Source organism: Cherax quadricarinatus, chromosome 88 (genome assembly GCF_038502225.1).
Source record: "Cherax quadricarinatus isolate ZL_2023a chromosome 88, ASM3850222v1, whole genome shotgun sequence".
Lineage (NCBI taxonomy): Eukaryota > Metazoa > Arthropoda > Malacostraca > Decapoda > Parastacidae > Cherax > Cherax quadricarinatus.
Window position 1 is genome coordinate 10,789,047 of NC_091379.1, and position 18,307 is coordinate 10,807,353.

Sequence of the window (18,307 nt, forward strand, 5' to 3'; positions counted from 1 at the left end):
CCGATAGATATACGAAAAATTTTCCTCCGATAGACGCGCTGGATAACGTAGCACGGCTAACCTAATTTGCATACGCAGTCTCTAATGTTCTTCATATTTAACGTAATATATACAGCATACATTATACGCGATTACTTTACGATATTTTTAAAGACGCGAAATTTTAGAGCGGGTGACAGCGAGTTTGGGAAAGTAGCGACCGGTGGATCGAGCCTCCAGTAGCCCCCTTGCTGACTTCAGAAAGATGGGTTCATGTACCGGTGGATCGAGCCTCCAGTAGTCCCCTTGCTGACTTCAGAAAGATGGGTTCATGTACCGGTGGATCGAGCCTCCAGTAGTCCCCTTGCTGACTTCAGAAAGATGGGTTCATGTACCGGTGGATCGAGCCTCCAGTAGTCCCCCTTGCTGACTTCAGAAAGATGGGTTCGTGTACCGGTGGATCGAGCCTCCAGTAGCCCCCTTGCTGACTTCAGAAAGATAGGTTCATGTACCGGTGGATCGAGCCTCCAGTAGCCCCCTTGCTGACTTCAGATGATAATATTAGTAATAATAATAACGATAATATTAAATATTAGTAATAAATAATAATAATAATAATAATAATAATAATAATAATAATAATAATAATAATAATAATAATAATAATAATAATATTAGATATTAGTAACAAATAATATAATAATAATAATAATAATAATAATAATAATAATAATAATAATAATAATAATAATCACTTCCTGTGTACGGCAGTAAGCAAGTCACTCGCTGGCGTAACGTCCCAATAATAATAATAATAATAATAATAATAATAATAATAATAATAATAATCACTTCCTGTGTACGGCAGTAAGCAAGTCACTCGCTGGCGTAACGTCCCAATAATAATAATAATAATAATAATAATAATAATAATAATAACTTCCTGTGTACGGCAGTAAGCAAGTCACTCGCTGGCGTAACGTCCCACCAGCAAATATCTACAACGCTACGAAGATATTTGATTGTTTGACTCGTCGGTAAACGGTTTAGAACTCCGACGAGTTATTAAATTATTAGTAGTATTAAAATCAAGGGGGAAGCGCTAAACCCGGAGGATTATACAGCGCCGGGGGGGGGGGGTTGTTGAAGGAATTCAGGCTTAATTCGGGGAATTGGATCTGTGCTCCAGTTCCCCGAATTAAGCCTGAATGCCTTCCACATCCCCCTTCCCGGGCGCTGTATAATCCTCCGGGTTTAGCGCTTCCCCCTTGATTTTAATACTACTAATAATTTAATAACTCGTCGGTGTTCTGAACCGTTTACATCGCAGTTAGTTATTACTAGTTTGTGGCTGTCTAGCTCCTGACCTCACCTTCTAACTAGCCGTCACGAGGGACGCTTTCTCCTAGGTTATACCTGAAGTATACTTGGAGAGGGTTGCAGGGGTCAACGCCCCCGCGGCCCGGTCTGTGATCAGGCCTCATGGTGGATCAGGGCCTGATCAACCAGGCTGTTACTGTTGGCTGCACGCAAACCGACATACGGACCACAGTCCGGCTGGTCAGGTACTGACTTAGGTACCTGTCAAGTTCATGGGTTATGTTATACATATTCTTCAAACTGTGTATAGCGTCTACCATCACCAACTCTTTATTTGAGTCGCTTAATTTTTTAACACCCAAAGACTGAGAAAAGATCGATATACCTGTGACTCAAATTATATATAATTATCTAATTTTCCCTCTGTGCCCTTGTGAACCTACTTCCCGCCTCTCAGACAATCCTTCTCCATTATATCAAAATATCTTATACGCCGTAATAATGTATTTTCCTGCCATTCTATTTTCTAATTCAGTGGCTGACAAAAATTGTTTGTGCCCAAGAGTATATATATGTGGTGCCGAATAGGTAAAATTGGTCACTTAGCAAGAACTTATTTCAAATTAAGTCATGTCTAAAATTTTCTCTTATACGTTAAAAGATACATTTTTTTCATTTATACTAATGTAAAAATTAATAATTTTGTACCAAAAGTACCTTAGAAAACTTACCTAACCTTATGATAACAAGCGCCATTTAATTTAGCCTAATCCAGCTAAATATATTTTAGATAAGTCTACAATAACTTAATAATTAACAAATATAGTAACATATATTTTCTTCGTAAGGTTCAGAATTATTTTATGCGAAATTATGACATACACAAATTTTCGCTTGCCTTATTCGGCAAGAAGAGTATTACACACAGGTGGATAATAATAAAAAAAAATTGTACTGGTATTATTTACGTCCTGGTGTTAATCTTTATTTAATTTTTACTGAACAAATAACACTTACGTTATTTTGCTTTAATTATATGCAAAGTGCTCTGTAATATGCTCTGTTACCCTATTAAAGAGCTCTGTAATGTGCTCTGTTACCCTATTAAAGAGCTCTGTAATGTGCTCTGTTACCCTATGAAAGAACTCTGTAATATGCTCTGTTACCCTATTAAAGATCTCTGTAATGTGCTCTGTTACCCTATGAAAGAGCTCTGTAATGTGCTCTGTTACCCTATGAAAGAGCTCTGTAATGTACTGTTACCCTATGAAAGAGCTCTGTAATGTGCTCTGTTACTCATGAAAGAGCTCTGTAATGTGCTTTGTTACCCTATTAAAGAGCTCTGTAATGTGTTCTGTTACTCATGAAAGAGCTCTGTAATGTGCTCTGTTACCCTATTAAAGAGCTCTGTAATGTGCTCTGTTACCCTATGAAAGAGCTCTGTAATGTGCACAGTTGCCCTATTAAAGAGCTCTGTAATGTGCTCTGTTACCCTATTAAAGAGCTCTGTAATGTGCTCTGTTACCCTATGAAAGAGCTCTGTAATGTGCTCTGTTACCCTATTAAAGAGCTCTGTAATGTGCTCTGTTACCCTATTAAAGAGCTCTGTAATGTGCTCTGTTACCCTATGAAAGAGCTCTGTAATGTGCTCTGTTACCCTATTAAAGAGCTCTGTAATGTGCTTTGTTACCCTATTAAAGATCTCTGTAATGTGCTCTGTTACTCATGAAAGAGCTCTGTAATGTGCTCTGTTACCCTATGAAAGAGCTCTGTAATATACTCTGTTACCCTATTAAAGAGCTCTGTAATGTGCTGTTACCCTATTAAAGAGCTCTGTAATATGCTCTGTTACCCTATTAAAGAGCTCTGTAATGTACTCTGTTACTCATGAAAGAGCTCCGTAATGTGCTGTTACCCTATTAAAGAGCTCTGTAATGTGCTCTGTTACCCTATGAAAGAGCTCTAATATGCTCTGTTACCCTATTAAAGAGCTCTGTAATGTGCTCTGTTACCCTATTAAAGAGCTCTGTAATGTGCTTTGTTACCCTATTAAAGAGCTCTGTAATGTGCTCTGTTACCCTATTAAAGAGCTCTGTAATGTGCTCTGTTACCCTATTAAAGAGCTCTGTAATGTACTGTTACTCATGAAAGAGCTCTGTAATGTGCTCTGTTACCCTATTAAAGAGCTCTGTAATGTGCTCTGTTACCCTATTAAAGAGCTCTGTAATGTGCTCTGTTACCCTATGAAAGAGCTCTGTAATGTGCACAGTTGCCCTATTAAAGAGCTCTGTAATGTGCTCTGTTACCCTATGAAAGAGCTCTGTAATGTGCTCTGTTACCCTATTAAAGAGCTCTGTAATGTGCACTGTTACCCTATTAAAGAGCTCCGTAATGTGCTCTGTTACCCTGTTAAAGAGCTCTGTAATGTGCTCTGTTACCCTATTAAAGAGCTCTGTAATATGCTCTGTTACCCTATTAAAGAGCTCTGTAATGTGCTCTGTTACCATATGAAAGAGCTCTGTAATGTGCTCTGTTACCCTATTAAAGAGCTCTGTAATATGCTCTGTTACCCTATTAAAGAACTCTGTAATATGCTCTGTTACCCTATTAAAGAGCTCTGCAATGTGCTCTGTTACCCTATGAAAGAGCTCTGTAATATGCTCTGTTACCCTATTAAAGAGCTCTGTAATGTGTTCTGTTACCCAATGAAAGAGCTCTGTAATGTGCTCTGTTACTCATGAAAGAGCTCTGTAATGTGCTCTGCTACCCCATGAAAGAGCTCTGTAATGTGCTCTGTTACCCTTTGAAAGAGCTCTGTAATGTGCTCTGTTACCCTATAAAAGAGCTCAGTAATATGCTCTGTTACCCTATGAAATAGCTCTGTAATGTGCTCTGTTACCCTTTGAAAGAGCTCTGTAATGTGCTCTGTTACCCTATGAAAGCTCTGTAATGTGCTGTTACCCTATGAAAGAGCTCTGTAATGTGCTCTGTTACCCTATTAAAGAGCTCTGCAATGTGCTCTGTAACCCTATGAAAGAGCTCTGTAATGTGCTCTGTTACCCCATGAAAGAACTCTGTAATGTGCTCTGCTACCCCATGAAAGAGCTCTGTAATGTGCTCTGCTACCCCATGAAAGAGCTCTGTAATGTGCTCTGCTACCCCATGAAAGAGCTCTGTAATGTGCTCTGCTACCCCATGAAAGAGCTCTGTAATGTGCTCTGCTACCCATGAAAGAGCTCTGTAATGTTCTCTGCTACCCCATGAAAGAGCTCTGTAATGTGCTCTGCTACCCATGAAAGAGCTCTGTAATGTTCTCTGCTACCCCATGAAAGAGCTCTGTAATGTGCTCTGCTACCCCATGAAAGAGCTCTGTAATGTTCTCTGCTACCCCATGAAAGAGCTCTGTAATGTGCTCTGTTACCCTTTGAAAGAGCTCTGTAATGTGCTCTGCTACCCCATGAAAGAGCTCTGTAATGTGCTCTGCTACCCCATGAAAGAGCTCTGTAATGTGCTCTGTTACCCTTTGAAAGAGCTCTGTAATGTGCTCTGCTACCCATGAAAGATCTCTGTAATGTGCTCTGCTGCCCCATGAAACAGCTCTGTAATGTGCTCTGCTACCCCATGAAACAGCTCTGTAATGTGCTCTGCTACCCATGAAAGAGCTCTGTAATGTGCTCTGTTACCCTTTGAAAGAGCTCTGTAATGTGCTCTGCTACCCCATGAAAGAGCTCTGTAATGTGCTCTGCTACCCCATGAAAGAGCTCTGTAATGTGCTCTGTTACCCCATGAAAGAGCTCTGTAATGTTCTCTGCTACCCATGAAAGAGCTCTGTAATGTGCTCTGCTACCCCATGAAAGAGCTCTGTAATGTGCTCTGCTACCCCATGAAAGAGCTCTGTAATGTTCTCTGCTACCCATGAAAGAGCTCTGTAATGTGCTCTGCTACCCCATGAAAGAGCTCTGTAATGTGCTCTGCTACCCCATGAAAGAGCTCTGTAATGTGCTCTGCTACCCCATGAAAGAGCTCTGTAATGTTCTCTGCTACCCCATGAAAGAGCTCTGTAATGTGCTCTGTTACCCTTTGAAAGAGCTCTGTAATGTGCTCTGCTACCCCATGAAAGAGCTCTGTAATGTGCTCTGTTACCCTTTGAAAGAGCTCTGTAATGTGCTCTGCTACCCCATGAAAGATCTCTGTAATGTGCTCTGCTACCCCATGAAAGAGCTCTGTAATGTGCTCTGCTACCCCATGAAAGAGCTCTGTAATGTGCTCTGTTACCCTTTGAAAGAGCTCTGTAATGTGCTCTGCTACCCCATGAAAGAGCTCTGTAATGTTCTCTGCTACCCATGAAAGAGCTCTGTAATGTGCTCTGCTACCCCATGAAAGAGCTCTGTAATGTTCTCTGCTACCCATGAAAGAGCTCTGTAATGTGCTCTGCTACCCCATGAAAGAGCTCTGTAATGTTCTCTGCTACCCATGAAAGATCTCTGTAATGTGCTCTGCTGCCCCATGAAACAGCTCTGTAATGTGCTCTGCTACCCCATGAAAGAGCTCTGTAATGTGCTCTGCTACCCCATGAAAGAGCTCTGTAATGTGCTCTGCTACCCCATGAAAGAGCTCTGTAATGTGCTCTGCTACCCCATGAAAGAGCTCTGTAATGTGCTCTGCTACCCCATGAAAGATTTGTTTCCAGAGCAAGTTGTTTAAATTAGATGTATGTGATACTGGCTCTTTATATACAAGTCTTAATAACTGTTGTGATAAATGACTGTTTATCGAGGATCTCTGCCCATCAGGCTGTTGCTGCTGCTTTAATTTGATCCAAACCAGCGATGAAAAATCTATTTCTCATATATACTTCGATGAAATTGGGTGCCCAATTTAATCGACATGGGGTATCAGTTTTAGTGAGGTTTGTTTTTTACCCTAAACTTCTCGAAACCACGGAACGTATGGAGTTTGAAACCCATGGCGGGTCGTAAAATTCCAGGTCAGTGTGTTAACCACTCGGCCAGTTGGCTACAATAAGATTCATCCAATTAGATATATTTTTGCACCACAGGGGTTCAAACTCCGCCCGTTCTGTGGTTTGTTTACAATCGTGTTATGATTTCGCGGGTCAGACTTCAAGGTCATCCTTCGGCATTTTAATTCAAGAAACTGCTCAAAGTTGCCCGAAATACATTGCATATTAGTGGCCTTTTCTCCCTTACAGTATTGTATTACATGTCAACTACATTATCTGTGTACTGCATGATTGAAAGAAATATTTGAATCTGATGCGTACACCTCTGCCATTTAGCCTAAGTTGGTGACATTACTGACTTCAACAATACTTTCATAACTAAAATCTTCCTAAGTAGAGTTAGCAAGAAAGATAATATTCTTTTTTTAAGAAATGCCTATGTTTTTTTTTTAGCTTGTAAAAGCGACCCATCATGATACCCTTTGAGATCCAGTGTTGTGGAGGTCTTAGCAAAGCTCAAACGTCTCCAGCACAATGTTCTCAAATATTTAAGTTTACCATGAATTAAGGAAGGATCCTGGACTTCACCTTACGAAAGCAAAGTAAATACGGTAGTAATTGTGGGCAAGGTAGATTTAAAGGGAACAAATGAACATTTAAGAGACAGGGAAACTCACGTGTCCCTTAAAACTGTCATTTATGCCCTTTTATTTTTGTTTTATCTCACATTACGTGAATTCAACTTTTCTTTTAAATCTTAAATCACGGTATAAACATAGGGGTTGTAGAGAAGCCTCACATTTCTTAGGGAATATTGACAAAAATCAAATATTTCTCCAGCTTATAGTTCATTTTAAAATACTTCCATTCCAGAAACCAATCAAAATCATCTTTCAGTAATATGTCGTCCATTCCGTCAAATGATTCCATAAATAACCAATAAAATCATGAAAACTACTCGAGAATACACTGTAAAGTGTATTGTTGCAAGCCTTGGCATGTGTGTGTGTCTACTAAATGAATACTCGTCTAGTTTATATGTGAGGGTCGAGACTCAGCTCCTGACCTTGCCTCCTTGACTACTTTTGATAAGCCTTAATAATTTCTGATCTCTAGAGTTTTATCGTATCTATTCTTGAAGTTGTGTACGTAATGTTCTTACACTGCTTCGTTTAAATCATTCCACTTTTCAACCAGAGACTAAAGAAATTCTTAACAGTAAACACCTGTGTCCCCTTTATCCTCACTCTATTAATTCAAACAGTTCGATCCTATCAAATCATGTTAAGATTTCGTATGTCATGAACATGTTTCCGCCAAAAACGTCAGGTTCAAGTCCTGCAACTTCTTTCTAGCTTTGGTACTAGTCTGGTTGCAAACCTTTGGACCTCTTCCAGCTTCTGCACTATTTTAAAACCCAATGCTTATTAAAGATTTTTTTTTTTTTTGAGATTCCAGACACTGGCCATCATCCTGGCATTGTCTCTCTCGACGCACTTTCGTCAGCAGCAAATTTTTGTTCCTGGTCTCTCCTTCAGGACAAGCAGACATTGTCCATTATCTTGGGAGACTTTTATCTTATCTTAATCGAGGGGAAGCTGATGGAGAGGCATCATATGTACAATAGCAGATAAGATGTATTAGCCAGCCTTTTGCACTGTTCAAAATTGCATTATTATGGATACCTCAATACAGTTTACCTGGAGTTTACGTGGAGAGAGTTCCGGGATCAACGCCCCCGCGGCCCGGTCTGTGACCAGGCTTCATGGTGGACCAGGGCCTGATCAACCAGGCTGTTACTGCTGGTTGCACGCAAGCCAACGTACGAACCACAGCCCGGCTAGTCAGGTACCGACTTTAGGTGCTTGTCCAGTGGTGCCTATTCCTAATAATCTATAGTTTATTTCAACTTTGCTTAGTGCGCCTGGTGGAGTTTAGATCAATATTAAACATAAGCGCAGTTGAAGTCACGATTACATGCATTCCGTGTTCCGATTACACGCTTGAAAACATTCTGCAACTAACACCTGAGGAATCATCCTAAGACAGATGATGATGTTCCATTCCGCCCAGAAGGACCATAATAAGACGTCTGCACAAGACAGAAGAAAGAAGAAGAGAGACACGCCCCACCCGGGGGGGGCCGACGCTTTGTCACTACCTGGAAAAGACCCGGACCGGGACAAAAGCTGCGAACTTACTACCGTACAGTACAACTAACACGAGAGGCTAGCAAGTATACTCCATCTAAGTAATGGTAGTAATAAAGTTGGTAGAATTACCGACAATATGTAAAGTAAAAGGACACAAGTGCAACTAATGTGACATTTATTGTGGCAACGTTTCGCTCTCCAGGAGCTTTATCAAGCCATTACAAACAATACATGGACACAGAGGGTATATAAAGGCTCAGAGTGAGGTGAATACTAGTGAGGTACCATTTCGATGTTCACTAGTGGTAGTAGTAGTAGTAGTAGTAGTGGTAGTGACAAAAGTAATACAATATGGTAGAGCAATTAATTCGTACATGAGTAAAAGGATATAAAAGCTATTACTTGGGAAACATAAAAATAGGTTGGACAAATATAAACTGGAATGAGGCAGCTTGTTTCAGTGTTCACTCTCTGTGCTTTGAGAGGAGAGACTATGTGATGGCAGGGTTTACTGTTTTCAGGAGGATTCTTGCTAAGACTTCGGAGACGGTGAAGCTGCCGTTGTTTTGTTTAATTGTATTCGAAACAGCGATCAGTGCTGATTCAAGGCACTTGCGTGTGCGGAAATTAGTTTCTTTTATCACTAATTGGGCGTCTCTGAATTTCATAAGATGATTGGTGGAATTTCGGTGTTGTACACAGGCGTTGTTTAAGTTGTCGTTCCTACATGCGTATATGTGTTCATTGAGGCGGGTGTCGAGGTTTCTTGCTGTTTCACCTACGTAGATCTTGTCACAGCCTCCACAGGGTATAGTGTAAACTCCTGCATTGACTGGTTCGTGGTGATTTGGTTTTGTCCTGGTTAGATCCTTTATTGAAGTGGTAGAAGCGATGGCGACTCTGGTGTTAGCTTGTGAAAGTACTTTTGAGACGTTTAGTGCAACCTGGCTGTTGGGAAGAATTATAACTTTGTTGGGAATTGATGATTTGAAGAGCTCTTTTCTTGCAGTCTTTGATGAAAAAAGAAGGAAATTGTAACTCAGTGAATGTTTGGTGAATGTAAGTACATTCTTCGTCAAGAAACTCAGGACTACAAATTCGGTATGCTCTTAGGAAAAACCCGATGATGATGCCTCTTTTGGTCTTGGTATCTTGACTGGAATAGAAGTGTGTGAGATCATTTTTATTGGTGGGTTTCCGATAAACTTGAAATCTTAGGTTGTTGTCTCCTCTCAAAGCACAGAGAGTGAACACTGAAACAAGCTGCCTCATTCCAGTTTATATTTGTCCAACCTATTTTTATGTTTCCCAAGTAATAGCTTTTATATCCTTTTACTCATGTACGAATTAATTGCTCTACCATATTGTATTACTTTTGTCACTACCACTACTACTACTACTACTACTACCACTAGTGAACATCGAAATGGTACCTCACTAGTATTCACCTCACTCTGAGCCTTTATATACCCTCTGTGTCCATGTATTGTTTGTAATGGCTTGATAAAGCTCCTGGAGAGCGAAACGTTGCCACAATAAATGTCACATTAGTTGCACTTGTGTCCTTTTACTAAGTAATGGTAAGAGATACCGACGAACTAGTTCAGAAAGACATGTGAACAAGTACCAGGACATATTTATTAGAAAACGTTTGGGTTCTGGGACCTTTGTCACGTCTCAAGGGCCCAGGACCGAAAGGTTTTCCAGTATGTCCTAGTGTCTGCTCACGTGTTCTTCTTTACAACTCCATCTCAACCAATCTTGAAAATTAAAATAATCCTCGCTGCTCTCCTGCTGTCACGTGACAGCAATTAGTTAGCATGACACATTTACCTGATCTTCATTTATGATATGTATCCTCAACTACACACTGTGTCTTGGCAAATAAGACACATGTGCAACAATTAGGTATCTTTATTCTGAAACGTTTCGCCTACACAGTAGGATTCTTCAGTCGAGTACAGAAAAGTTGGTAAAATCAGTAGAGATGTGAAGCCGATGTAATCAGTCCATCACCCTTGAAGACAATGGATTAATTACATCTGCTTCACATCTCTACTGATTTTACCAACTTTTCTGTACTCGACTGAAGAAGCCTACTGTGTAGGCGAAACGTTTCGGAGAAAAGATACTTAACTATTCCACATGTGTCTTACTTACCAACCCGTCGGTATTTTATACCATTACACATATAACCGCACATAGGAGAAAGGAGCATACGACGGTATTTCGGCCTATGTCGGACCAAAACGTCGTCGTAAGCTCCTCTCTCCTATGTGCGGGTTATCTGTGTATTGTTCCAGTCACGGTATTTTGCCTTTTTGTTATACCATTTTGATACTCTTGTATGACTTGGAGTGATTCAGGTCCCAGGACAAAAACGTCTTCCATAAACGCATCCTATCACTTAAGACATCTTTATCTATCTGTATATATGCAGATAGCATATATGCACACATACATATTACTTGGGTATCAGAGGATAACCACAAGACGCATCCTCTAGCAGTGACACATACACCTGTGTCTCTAAATAACAGTGGACACTCCGGATTGATTAAATGCAATTTTTTATATTTTCTGTTCATATGATTACTTTATCTACAAGTCGAGCTACTACTGTGATAACATATCACTGTTGAGGGCTGTCTACTACCAGCCCTTGACTCGTGCCGGAGCACGAGCAGAGTTGGTAGTAATCCCCAGCAGCGTATATATTCTCTCGAGTTCAGAGTAATTAAAAATGCAAATGTTCCTTTCATTCACTCGAACTTGTACGTATATACACTAGCTTTACCAAAATATTAAAATTATTCATAATGACTAATGATTTAGAATAGGAACTATCTCAGCTTCGTGTTACTTTGTTACTGTTCTAAATACAATTTCCAAGTGGTACTTGTACTCGTGGCCAGTTTTGAAGTTTCTGCTAGGACTGTATTTTTATGGGTTCACTAAGGGTGGTCTTTATGCTTGCTTTGAACCCCTTCTAATATACAACTGCAATACACGTTCATTCATTCTTGCTAGCAAAGGTTTTACACATTCATTTCTCTGGCGTTTTGCCTACGCTTGGTGATTATTGTTCTCTCAAAATCATCCCTCTACTGGATAGGTACTTTTTATATATAAAGAGCCTTCGCTGTGGTGATCATTCAGCACACTTGGCATAAAATATACACCACACATACATACTTACACATACACATACACACACACACACACACACACACACACACACACTCAGATGAATCAAAGGGATGTTAGGAAGTATTTCTTCAGTCATAGAGTAGTCAGGCCATGGAATAGCCTAGAAAGTGATGTGGTGGAGGCAGGAACCATACATAGTTTTAAGGCGAGGTATGATAGAGCTCATGGGGCAGGGAGAGAGAGGACCTAGTAGCAATCAGCGAAGAGGCGGGGCCAGGAGCTGTGACTCGACCCCTGCAACCACAAATAGGTGAGTACACACACACACACACACACACACACACACACACACACACACACACACTATAGATGTATCGGATGTGAAAATTTAGATATCCAAGGATGCGGATGTTTATGAGGATTTCTAACTTATTTTGCGGATGCATATGCGGATATCTGTTTACAGTAAATTGCAGATGGGGATGTAAGAAATTGTGCGGATGTTTCGCGGATGCGGATATCTGATACATCTCGAACACACACACACACACACACACACACACACACACACACAAAGCAGGGATAACAGGGATAACAGGGAAGGCACTAGAATGCATCAGGGAATACTTGTCAGGATGACAGCAGCGAGTCATGGTACGTGGCGAGGTGTCAGAGTGGGCGCCTGTGACCAGCGGGGTTCCATAGGGGTCAGTCCTAGGACCAGTGCTGTTTCTGGTATTTGTGAACGACATGACGGAAGGAATAGACTCCGAAGTGTCCCTGTTTGCAGATGACGTGAAGTTGATGAAAAGAATTCATTCGATCGAAGACCAGCAGAACTACAAAGGGATCTGGACAGGCTGCAGACCTGGTTCAGCAATTGGCTCCTGGAGTTCAACCCCACCAAGTGCAAAGTCATGAAGATTGGGGAAGGGCAAAGAAGACTACATACAAACCTCACTCAAGGAAAACGATCTTGCGGTGAGTATAACACCAGACACATCTCCTGAAGCGCACATCAATCAAATAACTGCTGCAGCATATGGGCGCCTAGCAAACCTCAGAACAGCATTCCGACATCTTAATAAGGAATGGTTCAGGACCCTGTACACCGTGTACGTTAGGCCCATATTGGAGTATGCGGCACCAGTTTGGAACCCACACCTAGCCAAGCACGTAAAGAAACTAGATAAAGTGCAAAGGTTTACAACAAGACTAATCCCAGAGCTAAGGAGTATGTCCTACGAGGAGAGGTTAAGGGAAATCAACCTGACGACACTGAAGGACAGAAGAGATAGGGGGGACATGATAACGACATACAAAATACTGAGAGGAATTGACTAGGTGGACAAAGACAGGATGTTCCAGAGATTGGACACAGTAACAAGGGGACACAGTTGGAAGCTGAAGACACAGATGAATCATAGGGATGTTTGGAAGTATTTCTTCAGCCACAGAGTAGTCAGGAAGTGGAATAGTTTGGGAAGCGATGTAGTGGAGGCAGGATCGATACATAGCTTTAAGCAGAGGTATGATAAAGCTCACTGTTCAGGGAGAGTGACCCAGTAGTGACCAGTGAAGAGGTGGGGCCAGGAGCTAGGACTCGACCCCTGCAACCTCAACTAGGTGAGTACACACACACACACACACACACACGGGGCCAGGAGCTCGGACTCGACCCCCGCAACCTCAACTAGGTGAGTACACACACACAAACATTAAATAAATTAACAATAACATGACTATTATTATTATAATCAAGGGGAAGCGCTAAACCCGTAGGATTATACAGCGCCCAGGGGAGGGGGGATGTGGAAGGCATTCAGGCTTAATTCGGAGAACTGGAGCACAGATCCAATTCCCTAAATCAAGAGCCCCTCACCAACATCAAGGAACCTTCCATGAGGGGAACAATAACATGAATAAAACATACAAGTAAACGTTTTCATACCAAATTCCAGCAACCAAGACCAGTTAACATAAATTACTTTAAACGTTCCCCAAAATCCTTACAGACTTCCCAGTAATTATAAAAACTCAGACGAAAGAGCGTTAAGGTTTACGTTGTGGTCACACTGCTTAAGTGTCTTCCACAATCAATTATACACCAAAGGTTAAACAAAGGGTCTATGGGTGAGCTGTGTGGGTCCACTCTTCAATGGACTGATTATCATCGCAAAATGACGATTCCTGTTGAAGAAGGAAGTCAAACTCTAAAGTTCTGAGATTAAGACACATGTGCAACATCTGGGTATCTTTATTGTAGACGTTTCGCCATCCAGTGGCTTTATCAATACAAATTCTAGGACATAACTTGAAGACAGTAGGACTATGTACAGAAGACGAGGTAATCAGTCCCTCAACCTTGGAGTAGGTGAGAAGAGCACCATAGTCGTGGAGATTCTCCACGACTATGGTGCTCTTCGTACCTACTCCTAGGTTGAGGGACTGATTACCTCATCTTCTGTACATAGTTTTACTGTCTTCAAGTTATGTCCTAGAATTTGTATTGATAAAGCCACTGGATGGCGAAACGTCTACAATAAAGATACCCAGATGTTGCACATGTGTCTTAATCTCATTTTGTCGGTACTGTATACCATTCGTATCTAACGTTCTGTCTGCTCGTCGTCTAAGACCTGAGGCCGACCACTTTCCAAGAGCACATCTGTGGATACGGTTCATGAAGTCAGTAAGGCATAGGTTTGTGATAAAGAAGGCTCACTATGGTACTTATCGCCTAGACTTCTGCCCTTTCATCTCCAGGGACGACAACATAGACAGCATACGTCGTCAGTAGGGACAAGCTAACTGCTACTGGATCTTTTTGGACTACTCTGCAGAGAGAGGCAAATTGGGTCATGGCAGACAGAGCACACTGGGAATCTATGTACAATCTAAGCCAGCGGCCAGGATAAGAATAGCGAGGACTGTGTGGAGCTCCGCAGTGAACACTCTCTCTTGATAGCTACATATAATAAAAATCTTCACTGGTGATCACAGCAAAGCTATCACCACCCTCGCTTTCTCACCTGTTATTAAAGATCATCCTTGAAACTTAAACCAAATCCAGCTCCAAGAAAAAATCCAAGATTATCACAGGGACCCGACACTTTGGGGGCCCATCCATTATCTACAAAGTTGAACTTCAAGCACCGTCCAAGTAGGACAGAGAAGGAAGCCAACCTTTTTAACTGTAAACGCACTGAGACCATATCCACGGAAGGTCCACATCCGAACATCAAACTACCCAGGAATCCTTGCACTAGTAAGGAGCTTCTGCCCATCCTTTCCACAAAAACCGTAGCGTAAGCCGGTTAGCCAGGAATTCACCGCACCTCAAACAAGAAATGCAGGCAAAGCTCCTTAAAAAAAAGCTCCTTATAGCGGGGATCCAGAAAATGCTCACTAGAATCAATGAATCTATACTAATCGGCTGGAACGATTATTTCGCTTTACGACGATTTGTTCAGGCACTTAAAACAGGTAACATTTGTGTCGTGAGGCTAATGTGATTTCAAATTTGAGATCGTGGACAAAAAAAAGTGTAAACCACTTTTGTAAAAGGGAAGCAAATCTTTGATGATTTCAGTCTGGAAAGAGTTGAACCTTTCACTTGCCTGAGGTTGAGGCTACTGACGTCTCAATTCGCGGACGGAGGGCTTCGAAATCCTCCTTAAACAGTACTAAAAAACTGATAATAGCCAAAGTGATGTCCTCCCAGACTAAGACCGGGAGAGGAAATTTTCGATATCCAGGACTATTAAGAATGGAAGTGCAGTATTTTGATGACCTTTGGGCGAGGTAGGTGCTTAATCTTGCTTAACGAAAGTGACCCAAATATGTCAGCACACAATTCTAGGCTTTTTTAAAGATCCTTCTGAGGGTTTCTAGAGAAATACCCAGTTCCAAGAACATAAGAACATAAGAATGGAGGAACACTGCAGAAGGCATACTGACCCATACAAGGCACGTCCTTATCAAAACGACCCCTACTCAAAGCTTCCCAAGAATATCCTCCAGTACCCAATAACACCAATCAAACCCAGCCCCTCCCACTCATATATTTGTCCAATCTCTTTTTAAAGCTACCCAAGGTCCTAGCCTCAATCACCCTACTCGGGTGATCGAGACACACACAAGTGTCTCTCCACGCATTTGAATCACCCTATAGACACTGTTCATTTTCATCCTCATTCGTTCACTCAGTACATGCTAACAGTGGACCATGCCAATAACAGGTGGAAAATATGCACTTACCTTATATGGTGTGCCAGGCGCCCCACGATCAGGTGTTAGGCTTCACTTACCTGCAAAGTAACACGAATATTTATTAATGTGGCTATTATAACTCCAGGTATAATTGTCAACTGCATCTTCAAGTATATACCCCCAGGTATATTCTCCAGCTGCAACTTCAAGAAGTATCCCCAGGTATAATCTTCACCTGCACCTTTAAGAACTATCCCCAGGTATAATCTTCACCTACACCTTCAAGAACTATCCCCAGGTATAATCTTCACCTACACCTTCAAGAAGTATCCCCAGGTATAATCTTCACCTGCACCTTCAAGAAGTATCCCCAGGTATAATCTTCACCTACACCTTCAAGAACTATCCCCAGGTATAATCTTCACCTACACCTTCAAGAAGTATCCCCAGGTATAATCTTCACCTGCACCTTCAAGAAGTATCCCCAGGTATAATCTTCACCTGCACCTTTAAGAAGTATCCCCAGGTATAATCTTCACCTGCACCTTCAAGAAGTATCCCCAGGTATAATCTTCACCTGCACCTTTAAGAAGTATCCCCAGGTATAATCTTCACCTGCACCTTCAAGAAGTATCCCCAGGTATAATCTTCACCTGCACCTTCAAGAAGTATCCCCAGGTATAATCTTCACCTGCACCTTTAAGAAGTATCCCCAGGTATAATCTTCACCTGCACCTTCAAAAAGTATCCCCAGGTATAATCAACAGGAGGAATTCTTAACGTGTAATTTAGAATTTTCCCGTCATTAAACACACCTATTTGATTACTTCCCCTTCAAGGACTGTGCCTTGATGCTAGTGTCGGGTTCTTGATCTTAGGAATGGAAACTAATCCTCCCCTTCCTCGGATCATATCTGAATACCTCTCTTCCCCAAGGGTTTAGCTCTTAACATTAACCACAGTAATAGCTAACAGTAACAATTAATAATAATAATAATAATAATAATAATAATAGTAATGCACAATTAACCTTATGTGGATTTAGAGTGAAGGCAGGTGGTGCTGGGCCCCCAACCAGGTGGTGCTGGGCCCCCAACCAGGTGGTGCTGGGCCCCCAACCAGGTGGTGCTGGGCCCCCAACCAGGTGGTGCTGGGCCCCCAACCAGGTGGTGCTGGGCCCCCAACCAGGTGGTGCTGGGCCCCCAACCAGGTGGTGCTGGGCCCCCAACCAGGTGGTGCTGGGCCCCCAACCAGGTGGTGCTGGGCCCCCAACCAGGTGGTGCTGGGCCCCCAACCAGGTGGTGCTGGGCCCCCAACCAGGTGGTGCTGGGCCCCCAACCAGGTGGTGCTGGGCCCCCAACCAGGTGGTGCTGGGCCCCCACCCACCCTTCGTGAACACTTGGACAGCGCACTTAAATCTTACCACTTTGATATTAACACTGTTGTCAACATTTTGATATTTTCACTTAAAACAAAATTTTGATAGTAGCACTCAGATAATAACACACACACACACACACACACACACACACAGGCCACTGAGCCCAAGTACATTAGCCAGTGAAACTGATGAAAGGAAAGCTGCAGTGGAGGAAACCAAATTAAATGAGGGGATACACAGGGATATGCAGTGGGAAAATGAAAGGGTGAGGTCAGTCTTTGTGTATGGGCTCCAGGAAGTCGAAGGGGAAACATATGAAGCAAGAAAACAAGGGGAAAAAAAAGCAATTGAAAGCATCATGAAAGCAATAGGAGAAGACGATATGACCCAGCTGGAAAATTTTCGGAGAATAGGGGGGTTTGTAAAAAAAAGAACCCGGCCAGTGAGAGTGACCTTCAAGGCAGAAGCGACTCGGACCAGGATACTGCAGGAGAAAGCACGATTAAGGGACATGACGGCATACAGGAGGGTGTATCTCGACCGCGACAGAACACAAGAAGAAAGGAAGAAACTGAGAGAGATGGTACAAAGGAGAAAGGAGGAAAGAGAGGGGATGGAGAAGACAGACAGGAGATCCCAGACCCAGGAAGAAGATCTAACACAGCCCCCCTCACAACTTTCTATAGAAGCCTCCCAACCAGGTCAACCCCAGTGCAACCAAACACTCTAAATCAAAACACCCATGCCACATCCAATGCCCCCACCCACTACATTACAAACTTCACCCCCACAGCAACAACCCATAGTTCCCTACCAGGTCTCCCACTTCCCCAACCCCAATATACTTCCCAGACCACAGTCTTAGAAAAGAAGTTGAAGGTGTGGTATACAAATGCAGATGGAATAACAAACAAGTATGAGGAGTTGCACGAAAGAATCAAAGAGACATCCCCAGACATAATAGCACTCACAGAAACAAAACTCACCAGAATAATAACAGATTCAGTCTTTCCATCCGGATATCAAATCTTCAGGAAAGACAGAGGGAGGAGAGGGGGAGGAGGAGTTGCACTGCTCATTAAAAACCAGTGGGGTTTTGAGAAAATGGAAGGAATGGATGGCATGGGCGAAAGGGACTACTTAGTAGGA